Source organism: Lontra canadensis, unplaced genomic scaffold, assembly GCF_010015895.1.
Source record: "Lontra canadensis isolate GAN:19392208 unplaced genomic scaffold, GSC_riverotter_1.0 scaffold162, whole genome shotgun sequence".
Lineage (NCBI taxonomy): Eukaryota > Metazoa > Chordata > Mammalia > Carnivora > Mustelidae > Lontra > Lontra canadensis.
The window spans coordinates 1,578,587-1,593,885 of NW_022631156.1; the positions used below are offsets into that span (position 1 = coordinate 1,578,587).

Genomic DNA, 15,299 nt, shown 5'->3' on the forward strand with positions numbered 1-15,299 from the left:
GTGATTGCTATGGGGAAAAACAACAACAACATTAAATAGTATTTACTAACCCTTGCATAGACAGAAGCAATGGTTCAGATAAAGTTTAAGAATACAAAATACACCAAAATTTCCTATAAGATAAGGTCTCTGAAGAGGTCAAAAGTAGACATTTTAGGTGATTTTACTGTTAGCACTTTTAACTGGGTATTATGTTATTTCATCCAGCACCATTTTATTTGGAAAGAAAAAAAAATGATAAAAGACTTGACACTAGAGTTTGTAAGATATTTCCTAACAGTAATTCAGGCACTTTAGAAAGAAATGTTAGTCATCAGGCTCCTAATGGACCATTTAATACATTCTGTCTGCAGGGTCCTGAATGTGCATATCCTAGATACTTGAATATTAGAGGGATCTGGCTTTGAATACCACGTAATAAGAGTTAGGATATATATAGTACTTTAGGTTCAATAGAAGGAAGAAAGGGACAAATGTGTCCACTGTGTAGAAAATTGAGTTTTATTTTTCCTTTGCATTGTTTTTACCCTACATTTGTTCAGCATTTGGGGTTCCCAGCCAGAGGCAAGCAGACCCTCTTGACCCCTGTTGCCCTGTTATCTGGTTGCACTTAATGGCAGCAAAGAATGGGATCAATATTAGTTGTTATGCTTTGCTTGGCTAAATTGAATGATCTGAAGATAGATGAATTGATTTGTTTTTATCACAAAAAATATTCAAATTGCACCCATATTAAGAAATTCTTACTCCTTGGAAGTAATAGTTTCTATTTTCTATTCTTTCTATTTTCTATTTTTCATAGTTAGAAAAATATGACTCTTTGGAGACTTGCAGAATAATTAGCAACAGCAACTATTTTCATATAGTCAATAGCCTAATTCCTTGAAAAGTGTTGCTAATTAGTGCATTGCTTACTTTAAGTGTGTCTGAGTTCAGTGCTCATATTGTTGCCATTTCTGGTGACCGCGAATCTACATTCTAAATAAAATGTTTAAGTGTCATAATAAATAAATAAGGTAACTGCTACTTTTTTTTTTTAAGATTTTATTTATTTATTTGTCAGAGAGAGAGAGGAGCAAGAGTGAGCACAAGCAGACAGGGTGGTAGGCAGAGGCAGAGGGAGAAGCAGGCTCCCCGCTGAGCAAGAAGCCTGATGTGGGACTCGATCCCAGGACACTGGGATCATGATCTGAGCCGAAGGCAGCCGCCCAAACAACTGAGCCACCCAGGTGTCCTGGTAACTGCTACTTTGAAGCAAAAATAAAAATCAATGAAACTTAGAAGAGCATAACTTTCTATTAAAAGGATATATTTTAAATTTGCCCCAGGAAGGGAGCCTGGTGGCTCAGTGGGTTAATTTTGCCTTCTGCTCTGGTCATGATCTCACGGTCCTGGGATAGAGCCCTGTGTCAAGCTCCCTGCTTAGGGGAAGTCTACTTCTCCCTCTGCCTCCCCCCCACCTCTGCTTATGCTGGCTCTCTCTCTTCTCCCCCCTTGCCTCTCAAATAAATAAAATCTTTAAAAAAAAAAAAAGGAAGAAAAAATAATTTTGCTCCAGGAATAGATGACAAATCTGTATTGATCGTTTTCTATGTCATAAGGCTTTCTATTTTTATTCATATTTAGTGTTCACACTGAACGGGGAAGATTTCACTGTCATTGCTCACATTAGAAAGGCACAGGCCCGGTACTTTTCAGCTATGTAATTTAGGTTATCAGAGGAAATGACTCCTGGTTTAACTTGGAATGCTGTAGACTGGTTTCCTTAATAAGCTCATTTGCTCTTGCTAAGTGTGTTCACACAGACTCCAAAATAAGATCAGGTAACTGCTAGCTACCTTATCATTTACTTTCTGAAGCGACGTGCAGCCTCACACCTGCCCCCTGCCTGCCTGCAGGAGGCCTGCCCCTGGGGGAGTGAAGTGGGGGTGGCCCCCTGTGAGACCCCTGCTCAGCCTCCTTCCACCCCCACGGACTCACTTGGATTTCAGGAAGACAAAGGGATTGGAGCCCTTAAAGAAGCATGAATTCTGTATGCTGTCTTATAGAAGTCTCTTCCCTTTATGTGCTTTCTCCCATCTCTTCCATCCTTGCCTCTTCCCATGTACCCCATGCCAGTGTCTCAGTTTTTTCATTAGGTGCCCCGCCCCCTAGGTCTTCACTTCTCTCTGACTTCCCCCAATCAGGGATGCTGTGGCATCACTGTTATTCAGTTGTTTAGTGATGTGTGGCTGAAAATTGTTCTTATACTTGGTATTTTTTAAAAGATTTTATTTATTTATTTGACAAACAGATCACAAGTAGACAGAGAGGCAGGTGGGGGGTAGGGGGAACAGGCTCCCCAACAAGCAGAGAGCCCAATGTGGGGCTCGATCCCAGGACTCTGGGATCATGACTGGAGCAGCTTTAACCCACTGAGCCACCCAAGTGCCCCACTATTTTTTAAAAAAACTATATAAAATTGGGAGCCCACAAAATGAAGGAGTAAATCAGAACTCAGAAATAAAATCGCACTAAACTGGAATATGCAGTAAGAATTTCTTGAAGCAATGTGTTTTTAACTCAAATGCTTGGGGATGCAGGTATAGAAGATTAGATGGAAGGAAGATAATGGTGACATCCTAAACATGATTGAAACCTGTGAGGAAAGTGAAAAGTGAAAAGAATACTTTGCCCTAGGTAAAATGCTGGTTGGATTGACCTGTTATGATAGTAGGCAACTGGTCGAATAAAGGGTGAGGAGTTTTGAATAGAGAAAAATAAAGGAGATAAAATTTAAACTACCATAAGGCTATTAGGATAACAGTCTATTAGGATAAAAGACTAGGTTTTTCTTATATGAAATAATAGGATTCTTCTGGATTTTTAATGAAAAACAGTTTCCTCTGCTTTTTTTTTTTTTTTTTTCCTTTTAGGCATAAGAGAGTTATCCTGAAATAAAATATTCTGGTATTAGCCAAATGTATAGAACTGCTTCTAAGGGAAATATATTATATAATTATTATTTAAATACTTTATATCACATTTTTTTTCACTTGAAAACTTTGGCTAAGTTTTGAGTCTTTTCATATTTTCACTCACATTGCTGGGAGAAGTTTCTAGATTCAGTAATAAAATTTGCAGATGGTCTGTTCCATAGTGGACACTTCATTTGTTTGATGATTATATCTAAGCAAACATTAATAGTGTCAGTGAGATTGATTGTCTTATATTAAATTTTAAAAGTAAGAATTTAGCTAACTGATAGAAAATAAAAGAACATAATACATTTTCAGTTAATGACCTCATTCTACCCATAGATAGCATTGGAATTGATATTCTCGCTTGTGGTTTCACACATTATGAGCACTGACAAGTTTATTTGAATGGGGACGTGTGCCCTGATCCCACATTGATTATGCGGAGTCTGGGGCAGGGGAGGAAGGAAACAGGGCCATCTGCTAAAGTGTGTGTGGGATGGGGGAAAAAAACGCCTCTAAAAGATGTCTCTCATTCTAATGTGCTAGTCACAGGGAGGTAAATAAGCGAAGTTGTGTACAGGGTCTGTTATAATTGATTCTGAGTTGATTTTGAGTTCATGAATGAATTCTGAAAGAGAGAGAGAATGGGAAAATGATATATGGGCAATGGGTATATTTTATTTTATGTTGTATGATTTCCTCTGCATTTTCAAATTGTCCATATTAAATCTATAATCAGGAAAAAAAATCTCTGTTTAAAAAACAAACTACAATCTGTACATTGTGACTAAGTTTAGAGTCAGAGGAGTTTTAGAAGGTATGTGTACCAATGGATGGGGGGGTTGTCTGTCTGTCTGTAAGAGAGAGAAACATTCACTAAGTGCGAGCACATTATGGGAACCAGCTTGCATTTATTTAAGAAAGGGTTCTCCCTTGCTGTTCTGGAATTTAGCTGGAAGACAAACGTCTTCTGCCTTGCTCTTGAGCTACTACATAAATCAGCACACATCTGCGACCTGAAGAGAGCTGCTAGATAAGCCCAACCACATGAAGGGGACCCTGGTTAAAAGGCCATTGAGACACCACAGTACCTAAGCCTGTTTCCTTACAAATAACAGTATTAATAAATATTCACTCTTAGAACTCAAGTGGAAAGTTTCGCATAGCATTTGGTATAGGGCTAATGTTCAATTAACTGTTAATCTTTGTTGCTATTATTACTTCTCATCACTTGTATATCATCATACTTCTTTTTTATAACCTTACGTATTTATTTATAAAGGAGTACTATGTGTCCCTGTGCTTGTAAATTTTGTTTTGTTTTGTTTTTCTTTTTTTGTCTCTCCAAATTTACCAAACGCCTTAAAGTCTTTGTTAAATTACACTTCATTCTGAAAAGTATCCATGACTATGTTCTCTCCTTGGAGAGCTTCCTGGTCCATGTGAAACGGGGGTTTATGGGGGAGGAAGTTGGAGGAGTGTTTCCAGGTTCATTTTCATGCTTTCTGTTTGTAATCTGTGGAAGGTCAGTGAGGGGATATGCATGCTGGTCCATTAAGAGTGTGACCATCTAAGGTCTGAGGCCAAGCCTGGAAACTTTGTTTTCCTAAGTGACTTTGGCTCATGCTAATTAATCTTAGAAGAGAGTGGTTGATAAATTACAATGCTGATAATATAATTATAAGGAGATTCTGTCAAATGAGCTGAAACACTTGAGTTTCCAAGCAAGGCAGGTCCTCTCTTGAGATGCCTCAAAGAGAGTTGGTTCAGTAAAGGGACCAGATATGCCAGAGCAGTGGGACGGTCTTAACGGCTCCTATTCCAAGGCTTTTCCAGACTGTTAAGAGGACGCTACCATAGCACTATACCCACATCACGGGCTGCAGTGGGACCCCCTGTCTGCCAGGATCATGCTGGACATCTCTCAAAAATCCCATATCCCCTGAGTATTCGAAGTGTAATGCATGTGGTCTTCTTCTTGACAACATTATCTTTCTCTTGGCCATAGTATCGTGCAAACGTTTCTCCTAGTTTCTTTCAGTTATAATCAAATTAAGCTAAAGATGATTATTGAAGATTATAAGAAGTTTTCAATGAGCTATGTTGTCTGTGAAACATCTTCATCCCTCATTTAAATTTGATTTCTTAAGGCAGCATTCATAGAAAGTGAGCAAATACATGTGCGCACACAGACATATCTACCTGCATAATACACATTTTAATACACATTTCAGACAAAGAACCATAGCATGCATTCTTATGCAAGTTTTTCACTTCATATGTTATAAACACCTTTTTGTCTGTGATTTATTCCATCTGACAGTATTTGTTTTGTTCTGAGTCAAAAGCTTGGCTGTGTCCTCTCTTTAGATTATAAATACCTCCATTTCTTGTCTCCTCTTTTCTGACTATGAGTCATCACCTGAGTCCTTGTTAAGCACTTCCCCCACCCCCAGGACTTTGTTTTAGAGTAAAGGTTTGAAAAACATACACCTTTTTACGTAGTTTGTTTCAGCAACAATTGTCCAGTAAGCAAGTTCAAATATAAACTCTTAAGCTCTGACCTTGTGCAGAGAAGGATTACTTCTGTGGCTTTTGTATGCTCTAGTAATTGGCTCACTTAAAGTCCATCTGTATACTCTGGAGAGCCAGAGACCTAAATAACTGGGGGGAGAGGGAGCTCTGATAAAGAGAATACCAATTATTGTACTTAGAAGATTCTCTTTCTACTCACCTGTGCCCACCTGCGTGCGCTCGCTCTCTCTCTCTCTCTCTCTCTCTCTCTCTAATACACATGTTATTTCCAAGATAACCTGGAATTGCTAAGTACTAATACTTCAGATGCCCCATTTGTCCTGTGAAGAGAGGGAAAAGAAGGGGAAGGTCTAATTCAGTGTCCTAGCACTGCAGACTAAAATAACAGTAACTGGTAAGGTGGATACTTCCCTGCAGGGTTCTAACACCTGAAAACTGGAACCTATTGAAAAATAAAGTACTCATATGCTAATTGCACGAGATGCATGAAAGACGGAACTCTTTTTAAGTATCCTTAATAGACATTGAGATTGAGCAAAAATGTCACCGTAACCCTGCGTGGTTTCAAGTCATCAGTGATGCATACAGCTCATGGTACAGTGGTTTTTCTTAGTTGGGTCTTTTCCTGTCAAATCTCTCCTGTTACCACCACTTCTCCACCAATTCCCTTAAGCTCTACAATTTGCTTTTTCTCACAACCCTACTAAAACTGTGCTCTCTAAAGCCTCCACCAGCCACTTTCTTGGACAATCCTATAATCTACCATTTTAGCAAGCAGCCCTATTGATCCACCTTCCTTGCAACTTTGTTTTTTTTGGAGGTTCTTTGTACTGACTTTTTCTGATTGTCTACATATCAGCCTCCTTCTTCTTCCTGGTGAACATTCTACCTCTTCCTTTTTTGTGGTTTTGAAAGTATCCCACTCTTATTTATATTTCCATAAGGAGCTATATATATACATTTTTTTTTAAGATTTTACTTATTTATTTGACAGACAGAGATCACAAGTAGGCAGAGGAGAGGCAGGCAGAGAGAGAGGAGGAAGCAGGCTCCCCGCCGAGCAGAGAGCCTGATGCGGGGCTTGATCCCAGGATGCTGGGATCATGACCTGAGCTGAAAGCAGAGGCCTTGACCCACTGAGCCACCCAGGTGCCCCGGGAGCTATATTTTTTAATGAATTAGTTTTGATATTTTTTGACAGTGTGGTCATTTTCTACCCTCCTTCTCTGGCAGAGTATTCCTCTCCCTTCACTCCCTCTGCACGTATGGTCACATTGCCTTGGTCCGTATGTTCTGATTCACTTATTTAGTTAACATTTTATTGTATATCAACTCTAGAAAAGACAGTAAGGCAGTCTCAGGGTACCTGGGGGGCTCTGTCAGTGAAGTGTCTGCCTTTGGGTCAGGTCATGACCTCAGGTTCCTCCCCTCAGGGGGAGTCTGTTTGTCCCTCTCCCTCTGCCCCCCTCAAATAAATAAATAAAATCTTTTAAAAATCAAGGCAGTATCTTCATCCAAGTATAATAATGACAGTGATAGTCAATATGCAATGTGATCTGTGTATTAATAGAATTAAGTGCAGTGTCTGGGTTTTGGGAGAATACCAGTGGAAAATTGGCTGAAGAATTCAGGGTAGACATAGTAAGGAACTATGCACAGGACAGATTTTGAGTTTCCAAGTTAAGAAACTTGAGGACCATATAATTTGAGAAAGCAGTATGGTGCACTGAGCTGGCGTTCTGGGTTTTCAGATGTGTACAGGTCTCTTGGCACAACACCAGGGATTGAGTGCGCTATATCACGATTTTATTCAGGAGACATTAGGTATTAATGTATCCGAAGGTAACAAAACAGCGTGTGTTTGTTGGTGATCGCTGTCTGTCCTGGGCTCATCTGTGCACTTGTCCCATTCATGGAACTCCAGCTGACCACATCCCCAGTCTGTTTTTGTTTTGCATGTGTGTGTATGTATGCATTTGAGAGAGAGAGATAGACAGATAGACAGATGAACAGAGACAGAGACAGAGGAGGGGAAAGGTACCCCTAGAAGCTATTTCTCAATGTTTGTAGTGTTCAGTTTTTGCTACTGACTGTATTAATACTGTGCCTTCTCAGACACTGTTCTGTTCCTACGTATTCGCATACACACAACGCCTGCATATTCAAAAATTTCTTTGAAATCACAAAGTGTATCAACATTTATGTTATGTATAAACCATTATCTCTCAACAGTAACCACCAACATTTATTTAGCATTCCCTAACCAAGTCTCCAAGAACATTGCACTCCTTAGTTTAATTTTCAGGAGAACTCCAGGAGGTCCTGGAGGTGATATGAACAACCACGTAGCAGTTCTCTTCTATGCCTCTCTACCCCCAGGTCAGGAGGCTCTAGCGGCATGAAGAGGTGAACGTGCTTCCTGGTGTGGTATAACTAGGAGGGGACAAAGGCCAAACCAGACCTTTTCCTCAGCTCCGTGTGCAGTCACTAGCCTCTGGGCTATTTTATCATGACATCAGAATCTAATATTCCCTTCCAGATTTTACTCAGATTCTGTTGATTCCTTGATACTAACTTTTCATTATTCTTCGATGTTGTTGCTAATGACAGTCAATCAAAATTAAACATGGAAGGGTTGGTCAAAGGGTATAGACTTCCGGGTACAGAGGAACAAGTCCTGGGGATCTAATATCCAGTATGGCAGTGACCATTACTAACACTGCAGTGTGTTTTTGAAATGCGCTGAGAGAGTAGATACTGACCGGTCTCGCCGTGGCAAAACAGAGAAACACATGCATCAGTCCACAAATACACAGCCAAGTAAATACAGAAATAAGATAGCTGTGCAGGTTGATGGCTTGTGTTATTTGGGTTGATTATGGCCATCATTTTGCAATGGGTAAGTATCCAGACACCACACCGTGCTCCTTACATCGGTAAAATTTTTGTCAATTACACTGCAATCAAGTTGAAAAAAATAATACCTCTCTCCCCTCTTTATATTCCAACACATCACCTAACATTTGTTTTATGTTGAGATTATAAATTGCTGAAGACAGAAACTGTCTCATTTACTTTTCTCAGCCCTTGACAGAATGACCCAGTTAGAGGTTATTGAAATAAGTAAACACTGAAATTAGAGAAAATATTAGAGAGATGAAATGTCTCTTTCAACAACGTAGGGCAGGTTGATGCAGTTCAAGAAGAGCAACTAGGGTTCAAACAGCAGTTCAGAAACATACTTAATGAGCGTTTGATTTCTCTGGCATTGCTCAACATTGATGTGGGGACAAAAACAATCCATAGACACCCGTGCTAGGGAGATGCTGCCCACAGCCAGGTATTTTTGGTTTGTTTGTTTCTGTTTTGTGGGGTTTTTGCATCCTGTTGGGAAACCTATTTAGGCAAGCTCTATGTGTATATATGTGTGATTTTTGAGAGATTCAGCTGTCATTGACACCATCATAGCGTGTCACTGAGCCAAGTCCATGGAAAACTCAAACTGAACCCATCCTTCTCTCCAGTGTGCTTCTCGCCTTTCTTTTCTCCAGTTCTCAGTCGCCCTTCTAGGCATTTGTTCACAACGTTGGTGGATCCCACGGTGGTGCTGATTCCTGGATCAGCAGCCCAGCTCATGCCACTCATCTTTTCTGCTCATGTAAGACCTTCTACTGCCCCTCAGGGCCACTCAATTAGACTGTTCAGTGATGACTGTCCTGCTACTCTGAGTTTTTTAAGTGTCTCTGTTGAACACATGGAATACTGATGAGCTCTCTTCAGACTGAACCTGCGACAGGGTGCAGACAAGGCTGTGCCAACTCCACAATGCATGCGGCTAGATCCAGCCCTGGGCCCTGGCAGCTCTGCTGTGTACACAGGAGGCACTTGGGATGGTATCCCCACAGGGAAAAGAAAACAGCATTTTAAAAAATATTAATAATGCATTGTGTATATTATATTCATTCATCCATTTGTCTATTCAGGTAGAGCAAGCATATGCAACTTCTATTATGTGCACATCAGATTTCTGTTAATCGCAACTAAGTGATTTCTGAGTGCCAGATGCATACACACTACAGACTCAAGTTACATTGCTTATATACATATAATACACATGGTGTGTGTGTGTGTGTTTAAATAGGTTGCTGGTGCTATAGAAAAATACAATCTTTGCAAAGAGCCAGATTTCTAGAAGAGCAAGAAGAAAAAAGGAATATTCAGCAATGTATATATTCTCTTCTCCAACTTATTTAAACTGCACAAGAACCCCATGAGATAAATTCTATTATTATTCCTATCTTACAGATGAGGAAATCGAAGCTCTAAGGATAGCAAACTGTCTTGGTTCAGGTCATGGGTCTCCTACATCTAAGGACCATGATCCTACTTCAGGCAACATGGCTCAAACTGGCACAGCCTGAACTACTATGTTTCAAAGCCTTAGGACAGAGTGCTACAGGACTCAAGAAAGTTGGATAATATAGACCCTGATCCATGGAACCTTAGAGAATCATGGCACTATGATCAACCCCTATTGTCCATTTATTCAATATATATGTATTAACATCTCTGATGTGCCAGTTTCTTGCTAAGTTCTGGAGATGCAAACATCAATAAGGTACATTTTTTGGACCTCATGAATGCTACAGCCTAGTTCGTACAGAACATCAATACAAGGAACAAACAGATTACAAGTATAAATCAATATACTGTAGGTTGTGAAGGGCGGGAGTTAAAAGGATGTCATTCTTTGAAGTGTGTCGAAGTCTGCGAAAGTCCTAGAAAGATTTTTAGAGTTAGATAGTTTTGAGTTACTTGGAAAATGAGTGACAAGCTGCAATAGATTCAAACCTGATACACGATGCATTGTGTGTGCAGTCCGAGCGAAGGGGAACGTGGGAGGATTAACAGAGGATACTCCTTGGTGGTGTGCAGAGATGGAAGGAGTGGTTAAAGCATGGGCTTGGGAGTCAGACAGACCTTCTCCAACTTCTGACACAATCAATGCAGGCATTTTGATGAGTGATGTAACCTCCCTCAGACTCAGATCTCCATCTCTTCAACAAGGGTAATGGTAGCCTGACTGGACTGCTGGTGGAATTAACTGACGTGATGCCTGGGAATGGCTCATGAGGCTTCCTAGCATATGGGCAGTGATTAATACATGCACTTTGGTATAGTATAATTTTCTATTTTCCAATTAAGGTAGACTTCAGATTTCCTCATAATTATTCAGTATTTATTTGGGTTCTATTTGCCTGAAAACATTAATGCACATACACAATCACCTGCAACATATTAAATGGACCACACCCTCCATAGAAAGATCATATACCTTCACCATACTTGTTTCGGGGTACTATACTTCTCTGCAGGGTTTCCTGCCCATGGAGCCTGTGGATTTTTTCGCTGTGCTTATTATGGCATCTGGGAGAAGAGAAACCCAGTAAGCATTTGGCTATCTCTACCTTTTCCATAGTTTTCTCTTATTTCTCTACCACCTTCAACTCAGCCAGTTTTGAATAGTTCCTTTTTATGTACAGGAACTTCCTTTAGTTCCTTATACCTACTCTTTCTTTGTTTTTGTTTCAATGTTCCAGGATTCATTGTTTATGCACTGACCTTCACTCATGGGAGATGGTGCTCAATGCTTTCTTCTTTGTGTTTTGTTTCCTACATTTTCCCAACCCTCTCCTCCATCCTTATTTGTTTTCTTTCCTGTTTCTTTTGTCTTCTCTCTGTCCCTCTCTCCCTCTCTCTCTCTCTCCTCCCCTTGCCCTCTCACTGACCTTCCCTCTCTCTCCTTCACTCACCCTTTTCCCCACTCCTCTCCTAGCACTTGCTCTAGTCTTGTTATCTTTCTCCCTCCCTGTAGATAATTTATATTCCAGAAAGTACAACAAGCACTTTCTTGGCTTTAGTCACTTCATATTCCTAACACTTTGGGTTGGAGTGGGTAAAGGTAATCACAACTAGACTTTCAGTCTCATTTATTGCAGAAAAGAATTAGGATAGCATCTTAGGGAAAAAGAAAGAAAAAACTCCCAGAGCGCACACACTGCAATACCTCTAAAGTTTCCTTCTATTATCAAATGAGCGCCTTAGAAGAGATGCCCTCCGATTTCATTTCCAATGATAATGAAGTTTGAAAACATTTTCAATTGCATCTCTAAATTTGTAAGATTTAAATTGAAACTAGGACCTTTGCCAAATAGCATCTGTGAAATTATCAATTCCAAGGGAGTTCATTTAAATATGTAAAGTGAGATATGGTCTCAGGGGGAAAAAACAACAACAACACAGGACTCCTTAGTGACCTGTGGGCACTGGACCTGAGCCCACACAGGCAGTTGGTACTGGTCACTGAGAGCTCCCCAGCTCCCTCCCATCTGACAACAGAAGTCCTTTTTTTTTTTTTTTTAATTTATTTTCAGCGTAACAGTATTCATTGTTTTTGCACCACACCCAGTGCTCCATGCAATCCATGCCCTCTCCAATACCCACCGCCTGGTTCCCCCAACCTCCCACCCCCTGCCCCTTCAAAACGCTCAGATTGTTTTTCAGAGTCCATAGTCTCTCATGGTTCACCTCCCCTTCCAATTTCCCTCAACCCCCTTCTCCTCTCCATCTCCCCTTGTCTTCCATGTTATTTCTTATGCTCCACAAATAAGTGAAACCATATGATAATTGACTCTGTCTGCTTGACTTATTTCACTCAGCATAATCTCTTCCAGTCCCGTCATGTTGCTACAAAAGTTGGGTATTCATCCTTTCTGATGGAGGCATAATACTCCATAGTGTATATGGACCACATCTTCCTTATCCGTTCGTCCATTGAAGGGCATCTTGGTTCTTTCCACAGTTTGGCAACCGTGGCCATTGCTGCTAGAAACATTGGGGTACAGATGGCCCTTCTTTTCACTACATCTGTATCTTTGGGGTAAATACCCAGTAGTGCAATGGCAGGGTCATAGGGCAGCTCTATTTTTAATTTCTTGAGGAATCTCCACACTGTTCTCCAAAGTGGCTGCACCAACTTGCATTCCTACCAACAGAAGTCCCTTTTCTTAGCCAGGTTCACTGTGGCTTTGGGAGCAGATCTCCCAAAATGTGTTACGTTTGAAGGCAATCACAATGTATTTCTGCTTGTCATATGATATTAAGTGCCTCATTCCATAACACACACCCCCTCACACACGCATACACACAAACACACACACACAAGCTAACTTATATAATCAAATCATATGAAAATCAGCTTCTATTTACTGAAAAGTCTTCAAAAGTTTTCCAAGGGCTGTGGTCGCGCTCATGTTAAAAATGACAAAACGCAAACAGCCTTGCAAAGAAAATCTTGAAATCTGGATTTTCTACAAGCCCGATCCCATTGGTAGAGATTACTGCAAGGAACAACTGGCCAGTGATGGCACTGCTGATAAGAATAACTAGGAACTGGGGCGCCTGTGTGTCTCAGTGGGTGAAGCACCCAACTCCTGGTTTCGTGATCCTAGGGTCATGGGATTGAGGCTCCCCATCAGTCTCTGTGGGGAGTTGCTTGAAGAGTCTCTCCCTCTGTCTCTCCCTGCACGCTTTCTGTCTCTCAAATAAATTAATTAATTCAAGAAAAATGAATAACTAGAAACTTATGAGAAAGCACTTCAAAAACAGAAAAGGTTCAACCACATCCCCTCAAGACAGTGAGGTGTCAAATAGGGAAGTGTCAGATAATGGTACTCCTTGTTGACCTGGCAGAATGCAGGGTGATATGAAATACTGCAATTTAAGATTGCTGACATGTTTTGGTAGACTAAATAAATAATGAATAGGTTTTTTAAAAAATCAATGACTTAGAATATGAAAAGCATGTTCAGTAGGGTTTGGAAACAACTGAATCTCAGTCAGAATTTTATGCTTATGTGATTCCTACACGGCATCTTCTTTCTTTACATTTTTTTTTCTGAGTTCAAATTTAGCAACAACAATGAAAGATCAAAAGTGATGCCCCACTACTGTGCAGCTCAGTCAGCCTGCCCCAGAGCACAGCTTAGGCCGTTCTCTCCAGAGGAAGAAAATCTGGCCTCCTCAGCTCCTTCAGGAAGGGCCTGTCCTGTCCCATACCATACCTGCACTGAGTCTAAAGTCTTGAGTGTTAACATGGATAATAGTACAAAAGAGATTTTTCATGGCCACTTATGGCAGCTTGGCCCTAAAATGGCCCAGGGTTCACTTCTGTTTGTTTTTTTTTTTTTTTTTTTAAAGCCCCCATGGGTCTCAAGTTCTTTTTTTTTTTTTTTAAGATTTTATTTATTTATTTGACAGAGAGATCACAAGTAGGCAGAGAGGCAGGTAGAGAGAGAAAGAGGAGGAAGCAGGCTCCCTGCTGAGTGGAGAGCCCTATGTGGGGCTCGATCCCAGGACCCTGGGGTCATGACCTGAGCTGAAGGCAGAGGCTTTAACCCACTGAGCCATGCAGGTGCCCCGGGTCTCAAGTTCTTTATTGTTGAAAGTATTTTTGCATATATTGCCACTGCAAACAAGACACAGTGAGGGCAGTTTGATATTTTCCCTTTTCCATTTTTTTTTTTTCTTTTCAGCATAACAGTATTCATTGTTTTTGCACCACACCCAGTGTTCCATGCAATCTGTGCCCTCTCTAATACCCACCACCTGGTTCCTCCAACCTCCCACCCCCTCGTCAAAATGGATAAAAGACCTCAACGTGAGACAGGAATCCATCAGGATCCTAGAGGAGAACATAGGCAGTAACCTCTTCGATATCAGCCACAGCAACTTCTTTCAAGATATGTCTCCAAAGGCAAAAGACACAAAAGCGAAGATGAGCTTTTGGGACTTCATCAAGATCAAAAGCTTCTGCACAGCAAAGGAAACAGTCAACAAAACCAGGGTTCACTTCTGCTTAGAGAAATATTCTTTGCTCTTTGGGACAGCAGGCTTGATGGTATCACTGCCAGGCTTCCAGCCAGCTGGGCACACTTTCCCCATGCTTTTTAGGAAACTCAACTAGTCTGACTCTCAACCACAGAGCATCCAACAGGGAGGTCTTCACAGCAATCTGTGGAAGGATGCCTTTATCATCAATGATAAAAATGCATGAGATGTCTTCATCAGCCTTTAAGACTCCATAGTCCTGAAGGATGGTACACTTGGGGTGTGATATAAGCGAATGTTCATGGGTCCCTGTCCTCCTTGTTTCTTGGGTATGGTGATCTACACCAGGTGAGGGAAACAAGAACCCACAGAAGTACCAATCACTTGACACTTGACTTTCTTAAATCTTTCTGCCCTGTCACTGGAAGCGATGATCTCTATGGGGGCACACAAAGATAAAGTCAAGAGGAAAAAAGAACACAGCATATTTTCCTTTGTAGTCAGAGAGGCTGATGTCTTTGAATGGGCCATCTAGCATAACAGCTTTGGCTTTGAAGTTGGGGACAGGGTGCTCAATTTTGGCATTTCCTGAAGACATCTTTCTATTGGCAGATTTGAAACAGAACACACCAAAGACCAGTCAGGAAGAAGACCTCTACACCCATATTTTAAATGGAATTTTTTGGAACTATACCAAATTACAAAGATATATTGCTCTAACGGGGGAGGGCGGGGAGTCTGTATAAATATGTACATACATATGTACATACATACTTAATTCACTATCTTCAATGAAAGATGTAGAGGAGCAAATGAATTTCAAAAGTATGCACAAAGGGAAAACTACATTCTAACTTCACAGAATCTCAAAATAGACTCTCTTTTCTGTGTGCTGTGTGTATGGCAAATTTGGTG

General features: G+C 40.7%; 1 protein-coding gene and 1 pseudogene across 1 annotated transcript in view; one reads left to right on the forward strand and one right to left on the reverse strand.

Moving 5' to 3' along the window:
* PCDH15 (protocadherin related 15) overlaps window positions 1–15,299 on the forward strand; it is a 1,265,671-nt gene that overhangs the window by 457,891 nt on the left and 792,481 nt on the right. The window lies entirely within an intron of this gene.
* Window positions 14,403–14,982, reverse strand: LOC116859757 (annotated as a pseudogene).